Source organism: Sorex araneus, chromosome 6 (assembly GCF_027595985.1).
Source record: "Sorex araneus isolate mSorAra2 chromosome 6, mSorAra2.pri, whole genome shotgun sequence".
Taxonomy (NCBI): domain Eukaryota; kingdom Metazoa; phylum Chordata; class Mammalia; order Eulipotyphla; family Soricidae; genus Sorex; species Sorex araneus.
In genome coordinates this window covers 96373505-96395187 of record NC_073307.1, presented here as the reverse complement: position 1 = coordinate 96395187, position 21683 = coordinate 96373505, and the positions used below count along the sequence as shown (strand labels likewise).

The 21683-nt window shown below is 42.6% G+C and overlaps 1 long non-coding RNA gene across 1 annotated transcript in view; it reads left to right on the top strand.

The window, feature by feature from the left end:
- Positions 1–18440, top strand: part of LOC129406129 (uncharacterized) — a 64183-nt gene extending 45743 nt beyond the window's left edge. The window contains exon 3 of the long non-coding RNA XR_008630808.1: positions 18300–18440. This is a non-coding gene — a long non-coding RNA (uncharacterized LOC129406129). The remainder of the gene's footprint in view (positions 1–18299) is intronic.
- Positions 18441–21683: the final 3243 nt, after the last annotated feature.

Below are 21683 nucleotides of genomic sequence, written 5' to 3'. Positions count from 1 at the left end.
CGCGGCCGACCCGGGTTCGATCCCCGGCATCCCATATGGTCCCCCCAGCACTGCCAGGAGTAATTCCTGAGTGCAAAGCCAGGAGTAGCCCCTAAGCATCACTGGGTGTGACCCAAAAAGCAAAAAAAAAAAAAAAAAAAAAAAAAAAAGCTTATAAGTCTGTAACTGTACCTCACGGTGATTCATTAAAAAAATTTAAAAATTAAATACACAGGCACGCATATATATCTCACTGTATCACTGTCATCCCTTTGATCATTGATTTCCTCGAGCAGGCGCCAGTAACGTCTCCATTTATCCCAGCCCTGGGATTTTAGCAGCCTCTCCTTACTTGTTTTTCCCAACGATTGGAGGCTCTTTTCAGGGTCAGGGGAATGAGACCTGTTATTTGTTACTGTATTTGGCATATTGAATATGCCACGGGGAGCTTGCCAGGCTCTTCCGTGCAGGCAGGATACTCTCGGTAGCTTGCCGGGCTCTCTGAGAGGCATGTATATATATTTCCCTTTTTGATGATGTGTTGCTTGTTCCAGGAATACATTCACTCATGCATGAGGCTTGGCCCGAGTGTGTGGAAAGCGGTCGGTCTGGAGCATGGCGGTGGTGGGGTAGTGGAGGTCTGCTGCAGGGGCCCGGTCCCTTGGGGCGGGGAGGGCTCCCATCCGCCCCCTCTCTGGGGCACCCCTGGTGTGGAGTCTGGTGACATGGTTGTGGGGGCCTCATTTTATGCTCCCTTCCAGGAGAAGCAGCCGTGAGTTTTGGAGGGTGACTGATGAGGAGATATCTGGCACTGGCAGGACGTGGCTTATGGGTGTGACCGGAGATTGGGGGAAGCAGGCAGAGGATCTCTGCTCCCGTTGAGCCCAGAGTTCAAGATCACAAAGTTCTGCAGTACCTGGGTTCCATGGGACTTCGCTCATGTGTGAGGCTTGGCCCGAGCACTTGCAAAGTGGCCTGGAGCATGGCGGCGGTGGGGTAGTAGAGGTCAGCTGCTGAGGCTGGGTCACTTGGGGTGGGGAGGGCTCTCACCTGCCCCCCTCTGGGGCACCCCTGGTGTGGAGTCCAGTGGCATGGTTATGGGGGCCTCATTTTATGCTCCCTTCCGGGAGAAGCAACCATGAGTGTTTATGTGTGTGTGTGTGTGTGTATAAAATATATATTCCACTAATATACATATATGTGTATGTATATTATGTATATTAGTGGAATGGGATGATCCTTAGGGGCATTCCTGGCGTTCTGCTCAGGAGTAGCCCCTTGCAGTGCTTATAAAGTGCCTGTGATTGAAGCAGGGTTGGCAGGATACAAAGCCAACAGCAGCTTGACTCCTATACTTTCTCTCCGGCCCCTGAATCTTTATATTTTTGACTGAGTTTTCAAGTTAGACATTCCCCAGATCATGGCACAGTCACCTTGATGCAGTGGGGATTAAGCTCTAAGTCACTGAGCTGATCTTCCAGGCCCATTGTTGCTGGGACTCCCCACAAGCAGAATTGTCAGATGACATCTATGCTTGTGTGTGGCACCAGGGTCTGTATTCACAGCCTTCTTCCTGGTTCCAGCAGTATTTTGTTGTTTTATGAGCTGGGATGTGAATGGAGGGGGTGAGTAGTGCTATTGAAAATACTGTGAATGGTAAGTGTGTAGGTAATTCTCAAATAAAATTTGGTTTGGACTTTTTTTCTTGTCCCTGCTCTTTTCTTTTTGGCCTAGCTTTTGAAGACTTGTTAGAGATTGGTAGGTACTACCTCTGAGATGTTTAGAAGTGTTTACAAAACACACTATGTTTAAGGTCAAGGTAGTGCTTCATTACATATTAATTTTGCTGTGTTTGGTCATTATCAACTAAAATGGCTAATGTCCACTCTGTACATAGCATTCTGTGACAGTGTTCTTTCCCTTAGTCTAAAACCAGACTCTTCAAGTTGGAAGCATGTCAGGAATGTTTGGATTTCTTAATTGTTGTTGTCTGTCTCATTAATTTGCTTAATGGTGACAGAAAACAAACTACTTTAGTTAAATGTTATATTGAAGTTTTTTCCCAACCGATTTTTTTTGTTTTGCTTTTGGGGTCACATTTGGCAGTGCTCAGGGCTTACCCTGGCTCTGTGCTCAGGGATCACTCTTGGTGGTGTTTGGAGGACTATATAAAGTGCTGGGTATTGAACTCAGGTAAGTTGTTTACAAGGCAAGCACTCCACCCATTGTTCTATCTCTCTAGTCCCAGTGGTAGATTTTTTTCCTAATTTTTTTTAGGGAGGTACTGTCTCCCAAGCAGTTCTCAAGGGACTGAGGGGTACTCAGTCACATAATGTTTGACCAGTTGGTCCTGATGAGGCACTGCTGACCCTGAGCCCTAAACTATCTTTCCAGCCTTTATATATATATATATATATATATATATATATATATATATACACACACACATATACACATACTTTTAAAGACATACTAAAAGCATTTTAGGTAGAGATACAGTATTATGCAAAGGAAATTTGTCTAATTTGCTTAAGTCCCATTTTGGAAATCATTTGAAGTTTAAGCCAAAATCTGGTTTGGAAACATGGCATGTCCCCCTGGATTTTTGAATCACACCTACAGTGCTCCATGGTCGATTGATCCCGTCAGTTCTTGTGTGGTGCAAAGCATGGACTCAGACTATTGAACCATCTCTCCAGCTCAGTATCTTTTCCTAAAGGGGAACTTCTAAGTGACTCCACATTTATGCATGATTTAGAATCCTTCAAGCTGTCCTTTTGAAAAGCAAGGAAAAGTAATTTTATATGTGGAGAACTTTTGTAATATCATTAAGCTTTTGTCAGGGGCCTGTTGAAGTAGCCCAGCAGTGGAGCACTTGCCTTGCATGTAATGAGACCCTGGATTCCATCCCTGGTACCACAAAAAAGAAAAAGGAACATGATCAGCATTCATCCCAAACTCAGTGAGATCACTAACATACCACAGAACATCTTTTTATTTTTGCAGTGCTAGGGACCCAGTACCTCACAGGAGACAATGTATTCTACCCCTGACTATTAGGTGAGGATCATGTGGTGCTGGGGATCGAACCCAGTAACCACATATGCAAGGCAAGTGCTCTGCCTACCCTTGAGCCACGCCTTGTCATACAGTTGGCACGTTGATTTATTTATTTTCGCTGACCCATTTAAACAATATAATTCAGTGATTTTTTAGTAGTCACAGATAGGAGCAACCACATATACCTAACATTTCATCAACATAAAGCAAATCTGTACCATTTGGTTATCACAATCTCCCAGTCTCTCCCTCCCACCTACACACTTTTCAATTATAGAACCACTAACTTTATTTTCTGTCTATAGATTTTTTTTATTCTGGACTTTTATATGAATGGAGCTATATAATATTCATAAACTTTCCTGCATTCTCACCAATACTTGTAAAAAGCCAGCTTTTTGGTCTAGTAAACCCAGTGGTATGAAGTAGTTGTCTTTATGTGGTTTTATTTATTTTGGGGGTTTTGGATCACGCTCAGCTGGGCTCAGGGCTTCCTCCTAACTTAATGCTCAAGGACACTCCTGGTTGGCTCAGGGGGCTATATGGGGTGCCAGGTATTGAACCTGGGTCTGTCACATCTTACCCTCTGTATTATCTGTCTGACTCCTAATTATACCTAGTTTTTTTTTTTTTTTGAAAAAAGCAAGCTTTTATTGAAACTTTATTTACTGAAACAGAAGAAAGATGTGAGAGGTGAGAAAGGGAGAAGTACATGTTTGAGAGTGAAAATAGTGGAAAAGGCAAGCAAAGAAAGATAAGCTAGTGAGATACATGTTCAAGGGAGAACACAGGTTTGAAGAGCAAGCTTATACCTAACTTTTAAGGGAAGCTAGAATTCTAGTCATTAATGTGGGTTGCCATTTTATTCAGAGTTCTTTATTGATAAGAGAGGAATTAATTTGAGGCTATAATTAGGATTAGAAAAACACTATTGACTGCACCTTTTAATAATGCATATACCCATACATCTTTTCATATATACACACAATCACTTCAGCGCTACTCTGGAGTCACATATGATTATTGTATTCATTTCAAAGCCTAGGATATCTGTGTGATATGTAGTCTTTTGTGTTAGAAAGAGTTCAGGGTCAATAACTGAAAAATTGGTAACTTATCAGAATTATTAGTGTACTATAGGTATGGTAGAAAAAAGATGATAGTAATTAAAGGGTATCTTTCAGGCAGGGGAAGAAATTAGTAAAATGAAAGCCATTGGTCAACAGCAGTTATTAAATGCTACTGTGTAACATTTACTTTTTCCTTACTAGAGCAGTAATTCCTGTATTAAATTATGCTGGGGTAGTTGAGCACCAGAGAATATGGCCCAACAAACAAAATCAAATTAAAACAAAATAGTCATCTCCTCAACACCTCTCTCATCTCCCCCAGTATACCAAAATCTAAATCTTTGTCTTTGTGGCTCTGTGTCCTTCTGAATCTAATCGTAGAGATCTCTGAGCCTGGCCCATCTCTGCCCCACCTTTGCTTGAGCCATGAATCTCCCCTAGACGTTTTATAGAGAATTCCTAAATTCTACCCTCTTTTATGTTGGCAGTTTGATTCACAGACTTTATATGACAGATTTTTTGTTTATGTGTTTTGGGGCCATACATGGCAGTGTTCAGGAGTTTCTCCTGACTCTGCACTCAGGAATTACTCATGTTGGTGCTCGGGACCAAATGGGATGCCGGGGACTGAACCCAGGTCAGCTGTGTGCAAGGCAAGCACCCTGGGTCAGTCAGTGCAAGGCAAGTGCTCTGTCCTCTGTATTATCTCCTTACCTACTATATTCTCTCTCCAGCCCCTATATGACAATTTTTATTTTATTATCTTTATTTTGTTATTGCTGGCAGGGCTGTCACTCCTTGCAGTGCTGTGTGATGCTGGATTGCAGGCCATAGGAAAAAATCTACCTTCCTTAGTAGAGATGCATTCCTTTCTATTTCTGCTTTCTGACAGACTGACTCGAGTCTGAATTTTAGCTCCCTGACTTAATTTTGTTGAAAATTTCTTCATGCATCATTCTAAAATTTCCCTATTAGTTCCTTTAAAGCTCCAGCAGGCAGTGATTTAACGAGATGTTTTGCCACTGCACAACAGGGATCAGTGGTTTTTCAGTTATCACTGTGTGTTTGAGTGCTCACTTCTTACCACTTTAATAAGTCAGTGCCGTGTATGTTATGTTTCCTTTCTTGAGGTAGTATTCTTGGCAGCAAATCCTATATTAAGATTATGTTAAAGGTCACCATCTGTGACCCTTAACAGTAAAGAGGCTCCCCTACCCCTCACAACACATACACACTGACAAGATATATAGAAGAAACTGATGAAGCAAATCTTACCACCCAGCAATATATTAAACATAAAATAAATTGCTGAGGTTCATTATATTTCTAGAGGTTTTCTAGAAATTGAAACTTGAATGCAGTATTTTCCTTGATTGAAAACTTGAATGCAGTATTTTCAACCAACTGAAAATACAGTTTTGTTACCAGAGAGCCAGTCAAGACCTCATATATATACAAAGCATGCATTTTACCATGGAGATTTATTCCTGGCTTGAAGATGGATTTTAAACTCAAACTACAGTGAACACTTTGATGGCGTTCAGTTTTGCAGAGTTGGTGCTATTTTATATTACTAGATCTTGCCAGAGTAGATTAATTTCATTAGTGTTAGCTTTTATAATAAAAGAATAATTTATGAATATGACAATACTATACCTTGATATTTAAGATATAATATTATAGTGCAGTCTTAAGTGTGTACATTGGTATGAGGGTCCCTCATGTTGCATTAATAGGTGCCTAGAAGCTGTAGACCTGATCTTTTCTGCTAGATCCAGAGATACTAGTTTTGAGTATACTTTTTCTGAGTGTTGAGTGCTGTATTTGTATACCTCTATAAAATTATAACTTTCCGGGTTTATATCTATCTTATCTAATATATACATATCAAGATATATCATTCACAGTGTTGTTAAATATTCAAGAATTTAGGGAAATATTTTATTTTATAAAAGGAGAACATACTAAGTATTAGGAGAGAGCTCATTGGGAAACTGAGCTCTCAGTTTCCCAGTGAGCATTTTTGGGATATGAAGCACTGAAAGATAAGGGTTCTCTTTAAATGCTCCATTGTAGTGAGAAAACAAAGCACAATACTGTAAATGTCTTCCCTTTCCCCAAACTGCTGCCTGTCTTCATCCTAGGTGAGGTTTGTCTCAACAGGTTTTTCATTCCAAAGTAATGTGTTAAGAAATAGCTCATTTTTTTCATATTGTTCATACTTGAACTGGATCACTATGACGGACTTTATATATTGTTTCCTGGGAACATTTCAGGTTGTCCTGGCTTATTGGAGCACGTAGGGTTTTTGTGTAAGAATGGAAGTGCCAGGGAGAGAACTCAGTGACTGAGTACATACTTGGCGTGGAGGGGGCACCTTTTGGTTTCAGAAGCACTTCTGGGAGTAGCCCCCAGCACTGCTGGATGTCGGGGCCTCCCCCCCAAATAAAATCAGAAGTGACCAAAGAATCCTTGAATTCTAGTGGAAATTGCATAATTTTGTAGGTGAATACACAAATATGTTCAGATCATGGTTAAATTTATCAAGCTTATTGGTTTTTGGACCCCATCGAGCTGTGCTCAGGCCTTATTCCTCTAGGTTCAGGCGACCAATATAATGCTGGGGATCGAACCCAGGTCAGCCAGGTTAAAGGCAAGTTTGCCTTACCTACTGGGCTGGAGCGAAAGCACAGCGGGTAGGGCATTTACCTTGCACGCAGCTGACCGGGGTTCGATTCCTCTGCCCCTCTAGTAGAGCCCGCCAAGCTACCGAGAGTATCCCGCCCGCAAGGCAGAGCCTGGCAAACTACCTGTGGCGTATTCGATATGCCCGAAACAGTAACGACGAGTCTCACAATGGAGATGTTACTGGTGCCTGCTTGAGCAAATCGGTGAGCAATGGGGTGACAGTGACAGCTGTATTTTTTATTTCTACTTTTGGCTTTTGGGCCATGCCCAGTGGTGCTCAGGGTTTGCTCCTGACTCTGCATTCAGAGATCACTCCTGGCATTACTCAGGGGACCATATGTGGTGCTGGGGATTGAACCCGGGTTAACTGTGTGCAAGACAAGAGCCTTCGCTACTGTATTATCACTCAGGCCCCAACCTTACCTGTTATATTATCTCTGGCCCCTTTTGTATGGGGCCACACCTGCTGGTGGTCAGGGTTTACTCCATACTTGGTCAGGGGCCACTCCTGGCAGTGTTTGAGGGACTGTGCAGTGCCGGGGATTGAACTCAGGCCTTCAGCATGCAGAATATATGCTCCATGTTGTGCAGTCTTTCAGCCTTTTATCAGATCTTTTACATTTAGCATGTGGATGTTTTGGGGTGGATACCTCACCAGAAGTGCTTGGTGGCCCAAGGGCCTCTCTACCCATGAATCCGGCCTGGCATCGTGGATTTGGTAGTTTTGTGCTCCGTCCTGGTGATGTGGCGCTGTTCAGACCCAGCAGTGTGGTGGTCCCATAACTGGTGGGAGTAGGTAATCGATCTTTCTGTAAGAGAAAACATTTCTAAGAACAATTAGAATTCTACATTTTAAAATTACAACATAGTTGAACACTATAGAAGAAAGATTAAGGATTCATAATGTATCTGTAATGTCTGTGTATGTGTGTATCTGTAATATCTCTAATAAAGTTCAGGAGATGTAACCAACTCATTTTGCCTACATACTGCTTTAAATTTCAAGCAGCCTTTTCTCGGGAGGGGTGACCTAGGCTTAGGGATTAAGGCATATTGTCACACTTCTTTTAGTTTTCAACAAAGACCATCTTATAGTCAAACTCTCATGTTTTCCAGATTATCTTCTTATAAGTATCTTCCCTTTATTAGGGACTAGGAATCCGTTTTTCTTCTAGGTGACTGGTTGACAACCATCACTAACGCAGTGATGTGACATATTAAAGATACAGTCACCTAACTTTCTCTCAAAACCACGTTATTGCAGTTGTTACTAGGGGGCAGTCAGAATGATTGGTTAATTATACCAAACTTAAAGTTAGGTGACTAGCCAAGGTGAACAAGTTCTCATGCACTCTGTACTTGACATAATTACCAGTGATATTTTTAAAACACCCACTGGGATGGGGCCGGAGGGCAGAGAGACAGTATAGGGGTTTAGGTGCTTGCCTTGCACTTGCTGCCTGTGGTTCAATCCCTGCCACTTCATATGGTCCCAAAGAACCACCAGGAGTGATCCCTGAGAACAATCGGGTGTGACTCCATCACCCCTGGTACCAAAAAACCCCACTTGTCAGTGCCAGAGAAATGGTTCAAAGGACTGAGCACATGTTTTACATATGGGAGCCTAAATTTGATCTCTGGCACCACGTGGCCTCCCATATTTTATTCTGTCTAGCTCTCAACCCCCAACCCCCTAAATTAAGAAAAAAATAAAACCAAACACTAGACAAGGACCAGGGATGTGGTTCTGGTCGATTGCATGCCTTACATGTATGGGGCCCTGTGTTCATTCTCTACAGTGCAGCAGCAACGAAAACCAAAATCAGTAACAAAACCACTCACCATAGCTGATCAGGTCATCACACAGACATCCAGTTTTTCACAGAATGTACTTTCCTTCCCCTCTCCCCTCCCCTCCCCTCTTTTCTTTTCTTTTTTTTTTTTTTTGTGGCGGGCACACCTGTTGATGCTCACAGCTTACTCTTGGTTCTGTGCTCAGGGATCAATCCTGGTAGGCTGGGGCACCATAAGGGGTGTCAGGAATTGAACCTGGGTCAGCTGGTGCAAAGTAAGTGCCCTACTGGCCATACTATCACTCTGGCCCTGAAGTCTGCCATCTTCAATAAATAGACAGAAGGTGTCCCCCGCACACTATGGCACCAGAGTTTACTACTGTTCCCCTGGATTTTTCCAGCACAACCCCCTCAAGTGGTCAGTGCTGCTCACTTCAGGAGAGATAATTCTAAGCTATGAATATGTGATAGGGGTTTGTTGAAACTATCTAAACAGGAGATAGTAATTAATAAAGCAGTTGAGCCTAGGGTGTAACAATTTCATTTGTTTTTGCTACTTCCAGCTGGTAAGTTCATGTCCTTTTCCATAAGCCCCCGGGTTTACTTGTGTCTGTAAGTTTGGTAACAGCTGGTTGCCCCTCAGCATTATAAAGTTACAGTTAAAATAGTGACGGATATGTAATGAGATCCTCAGCTGTACAGATAATTTAGGAATCAGAGGAATGGTTTAATACCCAAAGTAAGGAATCTGCATAAGTGGATGGACTTGACATAGAGAGTATCATGCTAAGTGAAATGAGTCGGAAAGAGAGGGACAGACTCAGAATGACTGTACTTATTTGTGAAATGTAAAATAACATGAGACTAACACCCAAGGATAGTAGAGACAAGGGCCAGGAAGATTGCTCCACGGTTAGGAGCCTGCCTCATGAGCTAGGGGAGAAGGCAGCTGGAATAGAGAAGGAACCACTAAGTCAGTGATGGTTGGAGGGGTTCTCAGATGGGAGGAGATGTGTGCTGAAAGTAGACTAAGGACCAAACATGATACCTCTCAGTGTCTGTATTTCAAACCATAATGCCCAAAAATAGAGCAAGGGGAAGAAGGAAATTATCTGCCATAGAGGCAGTGGGTGGGGTGGGGGGGTGGGGAGGGGTACTGGGGATGTTGGTGGTGGAAAATATACACTGGTGGAGGGATGGGTGTTTGATCATTGTATGACTGAAACTCAATCATGAAAGCTTTGTAACTATCGCACAGTGACTGAGTAAAAAAAATTGAAAAATAAAATAAAAATTATAGATTACAAACAAGCAAACAGAAAACCAAAGTAAGCAATCTGAAATAGGGAGTTCCAGTGTCATCTAATCTAAGTCAGATTTGAAAGCAGACTCTGCCTCTTTTCTCCCTACAGTTTTTTTTTTTTTTAATTTTGTGTATGTGTGTGTGTGTAGGGGATCAAACCTAGGGGTTATGTGCGAAGCATACACTCTACCACTGAGCTAAATCCCCACAATTCTTTTTTTGTTTCTATCATTCTACCTTCATTTCTTTGAGTTCCTACTCATGTGCTTATGGGAACAATAGAAACAACATTTGTTTTTCTATTGTTTTACTGTTTTCTAGACCCAATTTCTAAAGACAAATTCATCACCCCCTCAGATGATGAAATTCCTTCTTTTTTCCCTGTTGTAGAATCAGCATTGTAGCAGTCATCCTGATTTAGACCTGTGGAGCCTTTTTTGTTTTGTTTTGTTTTCTGGCTTTGGGACCACTCTCAGCTGTGTTCAGGGCTTAGTCCTGACTCTGCACTCCCAGGGATCATTCCCCGTGGGCTTCGAAACCATATGGGGTGCTGGGGATTGAACCCAGGTTAGCCAGGTTCAATGCAGGTGCTGACTGGCTGTATTATTTCTCTGGCCCCAAGATCTGAGTAGTCATTTTTGATCCTCCCTTCCCTTTATCTTCTATAATCAGCACATTTTATCTTATATAAATTCTTTTCCATTCACTCAACATTAATTCACCAGTGATATGAATTTCTGTTTTGTGTCAGCTATGATTTTTTGTTGTGTGGCAGCTATCATCTATGTCTACTGGTCTAGTTTAAGGTCTCAACATGCTTCTGTGTTTTTTTGGGGGGTGGGATGGAAATTGGGCCACACCTGACTGTGCTCTGGGACTACTCCCAGCGCTGTGCTCAGGAGGCTGTCCCAGCAGGCGGCAGGGGACCGTGTGGTTCTGGGGATTGAATAGGAGTGGGCCACATGCAAGGCGAGTACATTAAGCCTCACACTATCTCTCTGGCACCTTAATATAATTCTTTGCTTAATAAAAATAGCCTAAGTTAACTTTTTTTGTCTTTTTATTTCCCCCAACCCACCCCCCCCAGCCTAAATCAGCTGTTTATTCACAACCACATCATTTTTCTAAAATATAGTTTGGACATGTTAAGATAAGTGAGATTATCCTGTGTTTGTCTTTCTTCTTTTAGCTTACTTCACTCAGTGTATCTTCCAGTTCCAACCAGGTTGTAGCAAATTGCATGATTTCCTCGGTCCTTGCAGCTGCATTGTATTACACTGTGGATATATAGCACATCTTCATAATCCATCTGTTGTTGAACACCTAGGTTGTTGCTTATCTTAGCTACTGTACTACACATGGTATCTGGAACTCTGAGTCTGGAGTAATCCCTGAGCACTGCCAGGTGTGGTCCCAAAACAAAAATCAGTTGCAGACTTTGTAGTAGTGTATATGTAGTATATGCAGTGCTATATATCCACAGTGACAGTGATACAGTGGTCATGTTACAGGTAGCTTTCTTAGCTTATTGTTGAGCTCTGTTGGTATTTGTCTTTATTTCCTCCCCACTCCCACCCCAGGAATTCTTTTCTTTTCTCCTTTGTTGGAGTACCCCGTAACTGAATCCTCATGGTGGTATTCAGCGAGTGACTGGGCTGACCTGAAGGTTCTAAGATAGCGTTTACTCTTGCCTGACACTTGGTGGTGGTGTCTCAGCTTTGAAAGCTATTTTCAATCACATTCTTTCTCCCTTGTGTAGGTTTTTTGTTTTTTTTGTTTTGTGGGTTTTTTTTTTGTTTTTTGTTTTTGTTTTTGCTTGGACTGCACTTGGCAGTGGCTTACTCCTGGCAGGCTCCTGGGACCATATGGCATGCTGCTGGGAACTGAACCTGGTCGTCTGTATGCAAGGCACCCTACCCCTCAATTCCTATTCCGACCCCTCAGTGTAGTCTTGAAGCTTCTTCTTTTTTCTTTTTGTTGGGGAGGCTTATACCCAGCACTGCTCAGGACTTGCTCTTGGTTCTGCACTCAGGGGTCACTCCTGGCAATACTCATGGAGGCTAAATAGGGTGTTGAGGATCCAATCCTGGTCTGCAACGTGCAATGCAAGCACCCTACGTGCTGTACTATCTCACTGGCCACTTGAGACTTCTTTTTAATGTCTTTCTAGTGGAGTAGTTAGAATTCTTATCTGGGGACATAGAGCTCCAATAGATCAAGGTAAAAAGCTCCACCCTTTCATTTTTAATTTTTGGTTTTGGGCCACACTTGGTGATGTTGAAGGATCACATCTTACTCTGCATTCAGGATCGATCCTGTTGGTGCTCAGGGGGCTTTAAGGGAAACCGGGGATGGAACCCAGGTCAGCCATATGCAAGGCAAATGCCCTTACTCCCTCCACCCATACTATCTCTCTGGCCCCACTCCCACCCCTCTTAAAGTCTAGACAAGAGGTTCCCAAACTTATGTGTATCCATTTTTCAGAAAAATTACTCTGTGCCCCCTTGAAATCTACCTTTTAAAAATGAACAATCGAAAACACCCCCCTGTTGCACCTGAGGCTTCTGTCATCCCTTCCCCAGGATGGTTCCAGTACCCTTTTATAACTGCACCATGTACACAGTACTTCATTGGTTAAGGCATCACATGCTAGCTCAGATTCCAGGGGAGAGGCAAAAAGACTACTCATTAATGAGAAGAAATGTCAGAATTTGCATCTTCTTTAATGGTGTAAGATTTAACACCACTTTTTCATGTATGTGCTTTCTATTGTTTGAATGTCACTGTCACTGTCATCCCCTTGCTCATCGATTTGCTTGAGTGGGCACCAGTAACGTCTCCATTGAGAGAGTTGTTGTTACTGTTTTCGACATATCAAATACGCTATGGGTAGCTTGCCAGGCTCTAACGGATGGGCGAGATACTCTCAGTAGCTTGCCAAGCTCTCTGAGAGGGACAGAGGAATCAAACCTGGGTTGGCTGCATGCAAGGCAAAAACGCCCTACCTGCTGTTCTATTGCTCCAGTCCATTGTTTGAATGTAGAGTATATATTTTCCTGTTTCTTATACTTCTTAATTTTGAATGATTTCTAAAAAGAGGAAGTCAAAGCAATCCCTCCCTCATGCCCTTCCTTCCTTTGTATCAGGAATTAAACCAAGGGCCTCACACATAAAACAAAGGAAGTGCTCTACTGCTGATCTACATCGTTGGCCTGGGGTGTGTAATTCCTTTTATTTCTTCTTTTATTTCATGACTCTCTCTTTCCTCAGGAGGAATCCGTGTTCTCTCTTGAACATGTTGCCTTTTCTCTTACCTTTAGTGAAATTTTGTTAGTGAAATAAAATTTATTTAATTCATATATATCTGAAGATTATGGGGTGACAGTAAGAGAAACTAAATATGTCTTGTTTTCCTCACCTTATTCTGTAGGACCTAAAGGCAGTATCTAGAACTTATGTAGTAAGCCTTAGAAAATAGTTGTCTCCAAATTACTGTTTGCCAGCAACTGATTAAAACAATTTTGGGAGCCAGAGTTAAAGTGCAGGAGGAAAGGCATTTACCTGGTATGTGGCTGGCCCTGGTTCAAATTCTGGGCACCACCAGGGGTCACTCATGAGCACAGAGCCTCATGTAACCTGAACACCAGTGGGCATGGTTCTCCCAGGGCGCCCCTCCTCCCCCCCAAGTAGTTTTTGCATGGAAAAGTATTTTTAGAAGAAATATATAATTTGGCTTTATGAAACCAACTCTTTGTCATGGGTCGTAATTAACCTTTAGAGCTATCAGCTATCAGCCCTTGTTCTTCCATTTTTCTCTAACACATTTTGTGCTTTTCCTTCTAGTTACATATGCCACTTGGAACCAGCAGAAGGCTGCAGCCCAAAATGGGTCTGGGGTGGAGAAAAGATGTGGCGGAATCAGGCCAGCGAAAGAGGGAAACATATGGGCCGTGGGAAATGACCCTGCCCCCATGTGGTTTTGTTCTGACTATTGCTGATCGTATGGGAATCAGCAGCCACGAAGTTGAAGTTGATGATTCTGTTCTGAATAATTTTGAAAGTTTGCTTTTTGACTCTTCAGAATTATGAATTTACAGTCCAAAAGCATGATGCAGATACTTATTTTCCCTTTGAGACATTTCATATTTTGTTTGAGATCTAGTTTTTCTGTATGAGGGGTTCAGGTGCCTGTCTTACATACTGGTCTTACATACACCCAGGTTTGAATACCTGATACTACATATGGTCCCCCAAATAGCTTCAGAAGTCCCTCCTGAGTACAGCGCAAGCATCAACCCTGAGCACCATTAGGTGTGGCCCCAAAATCAGAATTTTTTTTTTTAATTTTATTGAATCACCATGAGATAGTTACAAGCTTTCATGTTTGGGTTACAATCTCACAATGATCAAACACCCATCCCTCCACCAGTGCACAACCCCCACCACCAATATCCCAGGTATACCCCCCCTTTCCCACCCTCCCCCTGCCTCCACGGCAGACTATTTTCCCCATACTTTCAGAAAAAAAAATTTTTTTCTAAAGTATTATGATCTGAGATAAGTATTACCCTTAGATTTTCTTAAATTTTACATAAAGTAAATTTTTAGGAGTTAATATTAAAGAATTGGCATTGGAGACTGAATCCATGATGGCTGGACTTCAACATTTTTGTTCATTGTCTAAGTTTTGAAAGTTTTCTGAGGCCTTCTTTTCTACGGGCGGTTTAAAATGAGTAGAAAGTTTGTTTTGTTAAAGAGTAAAAGAAAGTTTGTTTTTTCAAAGCGTATAAAGTGTTTGCTAGAGAAGTCAGTCTTTCTGATGGACCTTATGTTAAATATTCTCTTCTGTCATTGTTTGTATTTCACTTTTGGCATTAGTGATCCTAAGGTCAAGATTAAGGAAAAGTTCCTTGAAGTTTCACAGCTCTTCTCTTTGTTCTATGGGACAAATCCTATTTAAAACAGAAAGAACATCAGGAGCCAGAGCAATAGTACAACGCATAAGGCATTTGTCTTGCATGCGGCTGACCTGGGTTAGATCTCCAGCACCCCATAAAGTCCCCCAAACCCTGCCAGGAGTCGTTCCTGAGTGCAAAGCCAGAAACAAGTCCCGAGCTTAGCTGGATGTGGCTCCCCTTTCCCTCCCCCCTCCAAAAAGAGAAACATACACAAATGTATGGAAAGGAGTAGTGTGATTAGTTCTATAAACTCATTACCCAACTTTAGCAGTTGCCAGTTTTGTTTCAGGTTTTTAAATTTTTTCTTTTTTGGCTGAAGCGATAGCACAGCGGATAGGGTGTGTTTGCCTTGCACGCGATTGACCCAGGTTCGATTCCTCTGCCCCTCTCAAAGAGCGCAGCAAGCTACCGAGAGTAACTCTCCCACACGGCAGAGCCTGGCAAGCTACCCGTGGTGTATTCGATATGCCAAAGACAGTAACAACAACTCTCACAATGGAGACGTTACTGGTGCTCGCTTGAGCAAATCGATGAACAGCGGGATGACAGTGATACAATGATTTTAAATTTTTATCAATGTTCATTTTTATGGGAGAGGTAGGTCAAGATACTGCAGAATTTGACACTTCTCTCTTTATTGCAAAACATATATTTGAAGAAACATCATCCTTTTGTTTACCCTTTTTTTTTTGACCTGTATCTGGCGATGCTCAGCTATTGCTTCCAGAGGTGATCAGACACCTTGTGGTGCTGGGATTGTATCTAAACCTCTGGCCTGTACTCAGCACATAGAGCTGTCTATGGCTCAGAACCCCCCCAACTCCCATGCACACACTCACATTGGCTATGTGCAAAGCAAGCATCCCCCAAACATTACTTTATAAGCCTTATTTTTTCTCTATATGCCTAACTTTATATTTGGGTTGACTTGACTTTCTTCTGCAGGTTTTTTTTTCCTCTAAAGTTTCTTTGAAAAAACAACAACCACCACTTTCTAAGGGTTGGAGATATAGCACAAAGGGCAGGGTGTTTGCCATACATGTAACTGACCTGGGTGGGTGCAGTCCCCAGAACACCATGTGTTTCCCCCAAACCCCTCCAGGAGTGATCTCTGAGTACAGAGCCAGGAGTAGATGCTGAGCACTGCTGGGTGTGACCTCCAAACAAAACACAGAAAAACACTTTCTAAGGTGTGGGCAGATAGCTTGGAGTTAGGGGTATATGTTTTGTGTCTGGAAGGGTCTGAGTCGATTACCATCACCACATGGCTGCTGAACACTAGTTCGGTGTCTCTGATGGCCATTTCTACCCCTGGACTTCATCAACATTGAACCATCTGATCGCTCACCCTCTACTTGCAGGCCAACCAAATAAAAAAAATCTTTTTCTAGAAGTACTGGTTAGTGTATGTTAAGTGCATATCATAATCAGAGACGCAAAAGGTTTATGCTTCAGTAGAAAAATCACGGTGTCATATAAGAATCTTGGGAGCAATAACACTTGCGAGTGCCAAACCTGTGAATCCCATAATAATCACTGTCACTGTCATCCCATTGCTCATCGACTTGCTCGAGCGGGCACCAGTAACTTCTTCATCATGAGACTTGTTACTGTTTATGGCATATTGAATATGCCACGGGTAGCTTGCCAGGCTTTGCCGTGTGGGCAAGATACTCTCGGTAGCTTGCCGGGCTCTTCGAGAGGGGTGGAAGAATCAAACCTGGGTCGTCCGAGTGCAAAGTAAACACCCTACCAACTGTGCTATCGCTCCAGTCCCCCATAATTGTCACTGTCATGTCACTGTCATCCCATTGCTCATCGATTTGCTTAAGCCTGCTCAAGCGGGTACCAGTAACTTCTCCATTTTGAGTCTTGTTACTGTTTTTGGCATATTGAATACGCCTCGGGTAGCCTGCCAGGCTCTGCCGTGCAGGCAAGATACTCTGGGTAGATTGCTGGACTCTCTTAAGAGAGGCAGAGGAATCAAACCCAGGTTGTCCACATGCAAGGCAAATGTCCTAGCAGTTGTGCTATTGCTCCAGCCCTCCCATGATATTATAATACGATATAATAATAATAAATACATCAGATACTGTAATAATATTGAGTAATTCCAGGAGGGCATGCCTTTGAAATTAGTGAAAATCAATTAAAGGACTTCCTTTTTAATTTAAAATTTTATATTCAGTGTAGAGTCTTATACATGCAGTGCATGTACTTTACCACAGACCCATGTGTCTGTGACTCTAAAGAACATTTTAAAGAATAATTACTCCCTCAAGAACAATGGAGAATATGAGTTAGCTTAGTAAATTTTTCCCCCCCTCACTTCCCTTTTGTTGCTGTTGTGATATCCCAGGGTGAAGGGTGAGAGGTCTCACACTTGCTTGCAGTGCTCTTTGGAACTCTCTCCCTGGCCCCAGAACTCAAATTCTGTATTCAGTAAACAAAAATGCTATTGGTAGATCGTTTTTAATTGGTGGTGGGGGAATACCTAACTAGTTTGAAATGACAGTTTGAAATGAACTATTAACAGTGAAAATGTTAGTCTTTTTCATAATTATTTATTGAATTATACTTAAGAGCCAGTAATTTAGTTTTTCACTTAATCTGATAAACACTATAAAATTAACAGCACTTGGGGGCTGGAGCGATAGCACAGCGGGTAGGGCGTTTGCCTTGCACGCGGCCGACCCGGGTTCAATTCCCAGCATCCCATATGGTCCCCTGAGCACTACCAGGGATAATTCCTGAGTGCAGAGCCAGGAGTAACCCCTGTGCAGAGCCAGGTGTGACCCCAAAAAAAAAAAAAAAAAAAGGAAATTAACAGCACTTTTATTGACACTTTAAAGCAGCATAACTTTTTTTTTTTTTCTTTTTGGGTCATACCTGGAGATGCACAGGGGTTACTCCTGGCTCTACACTCAGGAATTACCCCTGGTGGTGCTCAGGGGACCATATGGGATGCTGGGAATAGAACCTGGGTTGGCCACGTGCAAGGCAAACTCTACCCGCTGTGCTATTGCTCCAGCCCCGCAGCATAACATTTTAGATAATCTCTGACTATGTTTTAATATCATAATGCAGTTAGGTCTGCAATAATGGGATTTTATTATTTGGTTAAGAACTTTTATATGAAACTGTGACTCTGGACTACTTTAACTGGAGTACTTAAATGAAACTTAAGTGGAGGTGGGTCTGCTGAGGTGTATGACCCTGTTACCTTAAGTAATGTAGTCTAGGATAATATCAGCCTTGAAATCTTATACACTCTTTGAACGTGGTAAACATTAATAATGATGCCAAACTTATGAGAAGCTTTATAATAATGAAAAATAAAGGTAGCTTTCCTATAGTATAATTTATAGTGTTAGTATTTTGCATAGACCCTGCGTAACAATCTCTTCACAGTGATACCTAAACTTTTTGTTTCTCCTTTTATTTCCAGGTTGCCATCACGAAAGCCAAAGTGGATTTCTCCAGTGTAGTGTGCCTGCCCCCTTCCGTCATTGCTGTGAATGGGCTCGACGGAGGAGGGGCTGGTGAAAATGATGATGAACCAGTTCTTGTGTCCCTGTCTGCGGCCCCCAGTCCCCAGAGCGAAGCTGTTGCCAATGAATTGCAGGAGCTCTCCTTGCAGCCCGAGCTGACGCTAGGCCTCCACCCTGGCCGGAACCCCAATTTACCTCCACTTAGTGAGAGGAAGAACGGTGAGTGGATTTGGAACTGTTACATTGCCTGATTTGCATCAGGAACTTCTTGATTATGTTTTAGAATCTTACATATATCATGTCTCTGGAAAGTTTCATGTTACTTCTACTACAGTAGGCTACAGTAGGCAAGAGTTAGTGTATATGATCCTTGTAGACCTAACATTTCTCACCTGAATTAATATAATTGCTTATTTTAATTTATTTTGAAATGGTGGGGGTGGTCATACATGGATGGTGCTCAGAGCTTATTCTTGGCTCTGTGCTTAGAAGTGACCCCTGGCAGTGTTCAGGGGAACATGTGTGATGCTGAGGATATGAACTAGGTCATAGCTGCTGCAACCACATGCACTATAAGAGCCTGACCTCTTGTACTGTTTCTTTCTTTTTTTTTTTTCTTTTTGGGTCACACCTGGCGATGCACAGGGGTTATTCCTGGCTCTGCACTCAGGAATTACTCCTGGCGGTGCTCAGGGGACCATATGGGATGCTGGGAATCAAACCTGGGTTGGCCGCGTGCAAGGCAAATGCCCTACCCGCTGTGCTATTGCTCCAGCCCCTCTTGTACTGTTTCTTTGGCTCTCACAATTGCTTTCTAAATTGTCTTTCTACTCTTTGCTTCTCTTCCCCCATTCTTACCATAATGTTAGCAATTAAATAAACATATATTGAGCATCATTGTATTATAGTTTAAGAATTAGGGATTAAATGGTAAATAAGAGGGGGTGAAAAAAGAATACGGAGGTTAAGGCACTTACACTGTATGCTGTCTACTCTGATTTAGATCTTTGGCACCACTTATGGTTCCCTGAGCACCACCAGTAGTGACCCTTGAGCACAGAGCCAGGAGTAGCCTCTGGCTCCTAACCATTTCTTAATGGTAAATAAGTGTCTGTCATTAAGAAACTTTTCTATCATATAGTTTTGGCATAGTAATCTTCTAGAACTCTGTAGCTTAACATTCTCAGTGACTGCCTCATGAGATAAACAGTAAACTAACATTGCTAAATATGTTTTGCAAAACTTTGCAGAATGTGTTCCCTTTTTGTTCTTTTAGCTTTTCTCTTGTCATTTCCCTATTCCTAGTTACTGCCTCTTAGCAACCATGTGCTCCTCAAAATGTTAATTTTTGTGGGAAATTGCCGCAGACATGCAGGCCCGATGATATGGGCAGTATCTTGAGTTAAGCAAGCCTAAAGGAAAGCACTAGCCTACGCAGGAAAGAGCCTGCTGGGGAAAGTGTGGGCCTAAGTGGGAAATGTCCTGCTATGGCGAGAACAGGCTTAGACAGACTTACAGGGCCTTAACAGCCTGGCAGGGAGAGTCCTGCCAAGGCGAGCAGAGCATTCCCATGTTCCCAAGGCTATTGCTTATCTACCCCATGCCCACTGCTTCACTAACAGTTTATTTGTTCTGTGTACTCACTCATTACGAATGGTGTATGTGACAAGGAGGAGGAGGAAAATAGGGGTTATATCAGATAAAAAGGCCACGGAACCCTTTGCTTGGGGCTCCTGAGGCTAGCTTGCTACCTGGACAAGCCACAACAACTGTTTCATTCCTCATGATAAACCCCCACTGGACAGAGTCGAAGCTGCTAATCCCATTGGCCTTATTGTGGCAGTCACCACACATTTATGGCTAATGGAATTATCAAAAAATAGTTCAGTAAAAGAAAAGTTGTGAAAATTGTTGTGTCTTACAGTGGAGTTACTAACGTCTTGAGCTGTACTTGGTACTAGCTGAGCCTTCTATGCTATTGTTTTCTCTCTCTGAGCTTGGTGGGCTTTTATGCAACTTTCCCATTAAATTTGCATAGCTCCTGCTGGGCTGTCAGTACTGTGAAATTTGGAGTTGTCTGTGGCCCTGTGCTGCAGAAGCCAAGAAGCTAGAAAGATTCAGTGGTTTGGTGTCTCCTTGAGGTTAGTTGAGGAGCTGGGCCTTTTATGCACCAGAGGATGTTGGGTGGGGCTGAGCACCTTTGGGCTGGGCAGGGAATCGCTTCCCCCATTCTGAGAAGGCCCTAGAATTCCCAGCTCAGGGATGGGTCTACCTGGGATGATTTAGCAGCTTCACAGCTCTTAGAGATTAGTTCAGAATCGTGGTTCTTACAATGTGGCCTTTTTTGACCCATCTTTGACCTTTTTCCTTTGTTTCCTAATTCACTCTCCTTTGTTTCTTGATTTTAGTTACTTTCAGATATTTAATTTTAATTTTTAATTGGTTGAGTCACCATGAATTATTACAAAGTTATGGAGTTATGCATAATTGAGTTTCCCCTTTCCTTCACCAATGTCCCTGTTTCCCTCCCTTTTCCCTCTTGCAATTTCTTTTTTTAAACTTTGTTTAATCTTTTGGGGTCACACCTGGCAATACTCAGAGGTTATTCCTAGCTCTGCACTCAAGAATTACTCCTGCTGGTGCTCGGGGATCCATGTGGGATGCCAGGAATTGAAACTGGATCAGCTGTGTGCAAGGCAGGTGCCTACCCGCTGTACTAGCCCTCTGGCCCCCTCTTGCTATTTCTTGAACTTACCAAGTGATCCTCTTCCAGGGCCTTTGTAGTTAGTTGTGTGTTACTAAATGGTTCCTGCACAAATGTCTTTCCTCAGGGACACCTTTCCTGCTGATTGTGTGTTTCTATTGTCTGTATTCCCCCTGCTTTGATGTATATCTTATGAGGCCAGAAATCTTATTTTGTCCACTGGAAATTATACCTGACTCATGGTAAATAGTGGACTAGTGGACACCCAATAAATACTCGTTGCATGAGTAGATTGCTTCTCATTTTTTTCTCCCAAGATAGGAAGTGGAACAAACTTAAGCTATTCTTGCCCCTTAAACAGGGTGTGTGTACATGCATACATGCGTGCTTTTCTATTTCTAACTTATGTTCCCGTGCCACCCCTGTGCTCCCCAGATGTTGACAATTTCTTTTTTTTTTTTTTTTGGGTCACACCCGGCGATGCACAGGGGTTACTCCTGGCTCTTTCACTCAGGAATTACCCCTGGCGGTGCTCAGGGGACCATATGGGATGCTGGGATTAGAACCCGGGTCAGCCGCGTGCAAGGCAAATGCCCTACCCGCTGTGCTATCGCTCCAGCCCCAGATGTTGACAATT